General features: G+C 40.1%; 1 pseudogene; it reads right to left on the bottom strand.

Annotated features, from left to right (window-relative positions):
- Window positions 1-294: 294 nt before the first annotated feature.
- On the bottom strand, window positions 295-478 carry LOC129404479 (small nucleolar RNA U3; annotated as a pseudogene).
- Window positions 479-3,471: the final 2,993 nt, after the last annotated feature.

Genomic DNA, 3,471 nt, shown 5'->3' with positions numbered 1-3,471 from the left:
ATTTCAATTACAAAGCAGTCTCATTTGTTATACTAAAACTTCAGTCCTCCCCTGAACCCAGATCAGTGCTTACTATAGAGTGTTCAATAGTCCTGCACTGTCCAGGGGTGATTAGAGTCATTTGGTCATATTTTGAAGAAGTGGAGTGTCTGGATCAAACTTTGAAGAGTTATTTCTTCAACTGCACAGTAGTGGTCACAGAATGTGGCTACTGAGATAGAAACACATCTTAATAGGATTATAAACAATGACCAATCTTAGAGAAAGTAAGGATCTTTTTTTCTTTTTCATGAAACCAATCAGACTGCATCCTCTACTTCTTATTCCCCAAGAGAGGAGAGAACAAACATCAATGGTAACACACCTAAAACCAGATTCATACTCAAAAGAGGATGATATGGCACCTCTTCATGGTTTCTTGGTGCTCTACATGATCAAAGAAACAAACTATAGAAATGATTCTTGAAAGTAGTTTCTGGAATTGCAGATTGTGCCATGCTCATAGAAGGTCCCTCCAACAACCATTAAAGTCTTGTCTTCATCTTCTTCAAATTTACCATTTTTCTTTTTTTTTCACTTACCTTTCCTACTTACAGCTTTCTTAAAACTTTCCACTCAAATGATTTGACATTGTTCTTGAAATAGTGCTTTTGTTTAACTGTTAAATTTATTTGCATTTAACTTTAATTTAAAAATTATTTTTAATTGAATCACTGTGAGATACATGGTTAAAGAGCTGTTTCACTCATACAATGTTCCATCACCCATCCTTCCACCAGTGTATATTTTCCAACACACTATTTAAATTTTTTTTAATTGAATTACAATGAGATACACAGTTACAAGGTTGTCCATGATTGAGTTTCAGTTACATAATGTTCCAATGCCCATCTTTTCTCCAGCTTACATTTTCCACCACCAATGTCCCCAGTTTCCCTTCCCCTCACCCCTCACTGTGGCAATGTTTTTCTTCTCTCTCTCTCCCTCTCCTTCTCTCTCTCTCTCCTTCCCTCTCTCATTTGTAATAGATGTTCTTACTCTGAGTACTACACTTTCCATGTCCTTTAGGTTTCAATATGTCATTGATTTCCAAGTAATCTGTACTTTTTTTTTAGTTGGCTTCCAATATCTATACCATTTTAGGAAATGTTTTTAGATTTTCTTTTTTGCAACATTAATGATGCCTCTGGATAGTTTTTCCTGCTTATATTTATTTATTTTTTAAAACTTATTTTATAAGTTAGTTCACAATATTTGATTACATTCAATATTCAAACACCAAACTCGCCACCATTACACCTTCCCACCACCAAATTCCCACCACCAAGCCCCAATCCCTGTCCCAAAACACAATCAAAAGAATATATTTTGTATTGTCTGCTATGAAGAATGGCTGAACATGCTTACAAAAAAAGTGCTCATATAGAAAACAGTGTGAAGATTGTTCTCTTTTGGCAGGACCAATTAAGACATTCTATAGGATATCACTAACATATTGTCAAAGTTTGGGTGATTATGTAAAAACACAATAAAGAAAAAGAAAAGGGTGCAGGCACCACACCGGGGAGGTTGATGGCGATGATGAGGCAGGTGAGGGAAGGAACGGAGCCAGGCTTGTTGGTCTCAGTTGCAGTTTATTCCATTCTCATCTCCATTCTCCTCTGATTCTCCTCCTGCTTCTTCCTCCCCCATCCTACTTCATTCTCTTTCTCCTCTGGATCTGGATATGGATCTAGCTTCTCCAGATCTGGCACTGGGACTCACTGGGACTGGCCCTGGAACTGACCCTGGAACTGGCCCTGGGACTGGACCGCACTCTCCCCCAGCCCACTCTCACAGCCTAGTTAAATCCCTAAGAATGAGGGGTTGGGGCTTACACGTAGGTGTGGTTACAATCAATAGGGGCTAAAGTTCTATCCCTTAGGGGATGCTTCTTCTAGGACAGATTCTCTTTCAGCAGGACACCCGCCCAAGAGCGGAATCCCGCGGGTGTGTTTCTTTTCTCCTTGTCCAACTAACATATAAGTGTTCATATTATTAATCATTTTGTATGGACATAGCAAGAGATGCATTAAGCTTATAGAATTGCTCTCCTGGGGTCATCTCGATCTCAGACTTCAGTGCTCAGGCCAGATTAGTCTTTCCTATCCCTAGCAGGGTCCTAGTCTCGTCGTTGCTTTTGGATCATGACATGACATGTCCATGACCAAGCTCTTAACATATAGTTAAGCATTAGGCACTTTGGCCAGGCCCATCTCGATGCCAGGGTAGCACATATCTCACTGCTTGCCCTGGGTCCATCCCGTCCCTCGTGGGGACCCTGCTTTTGAGGTGCTAGGAAGTAAGGGCAGCTAAGGCTTAAGCCGAGAAAGCAGATGCCTGGGAGTGAATAATATTTGAAGCCAATTAAATCCCATGTTATCAAAGCATATTAACAGTTGTCTTTCTTTGTCCATACAAAAAGGATATTGTTTTAAAGTAAAGTATTCAAAAGACATAAGAGAGGAGAAAGATAATATTAACTTACAAGTACACTGTCCTAGCAAGGTCTGACCTTACAAATTAACAGAGTTTGATTAGAGGAAGAGCAGAATGACTAGTTGGGAAAGGGAGCATAGAAGTAATTACAGATAAACAAAGGAATGGGAGTGACTCAGGAGCACCTTGATGAGCATGACTGATATACCTAAGCTCATAGTGGCAAGGGGAGCAGGACATACCAATGTAGCCTAGAATAGTTTAGAGATTATTACCAGATAAGCCCAAACTCTGTGGCAAGGGAGAAAGGACAAACCAATGATATCCTACAGGTGATGTGAACTTTGCCATATATATATATATGAAAATATGTATATATACATATATATGTTCCTCTATGATTTGTTGCCTACTATCTGAACTCCATCAAATATGGTGTGATAATTATGGATAATGGGTAGGGAGTGTTTTATGGTGTCACTTGGCCGCATGGTCCAGAAATATGTTTACTCATATGTGAGGTTTGGCCCAAGCATGTGGGGAGTGTCCTTGAGCATGGCGGCGGCAGTTGGTCTGTGGAAGTTTTTCTGAGCTGGGTCCCTTGTGGTGTGGAAGACTCTCACCCTCCCCCTTCTGGGGCACCCCGTGTGAAATAGCCTGGCTATTTATGCTAAATAGTCCAGTAGCATAGCTATGGGGGCCTCATGTTATGCTCCCTTCCAGGAAAAGTAGCCATGTGATTTGGATGGTGGCTGATGATGAGATGATCTGGCACAGGCAGGAGGTGGCTTATGGGTGTGACCCCTGGGTTGCTAGAGACTAAGGGTCCTGCTTATTTTTAAATGCCATTTGTCAAATTTCAATTTTTTCATAATAAATATTTTAAGTGTCTAGTTCATGGCATGCTTCACATAAAATCCTATGATTTTCTTTTTTCTAATTAAAAAAATTAATTCAGTGTCAAGAAGACAGTATAGGGCCAGAGTGATAGTA

Source organism: Sorex araneus, chromosome 4, assembly GCF_027595985.1.
Source record: "Sorex araneus isolate mSorAra2 chromosome 4, mSorAra2.pri, whole genome shotgun sequence".
NCBI lineage: Eukaryota > Metazoa > Chordata > Mammalia > Eulipotyphla > Soricidae > Sorex > Sorex araneus.
The sequence above is the reverse complement of the archived record's forward strand: the minus strand, read 5'-3'. Positions and strand labels throughout refer to the sequence as shown.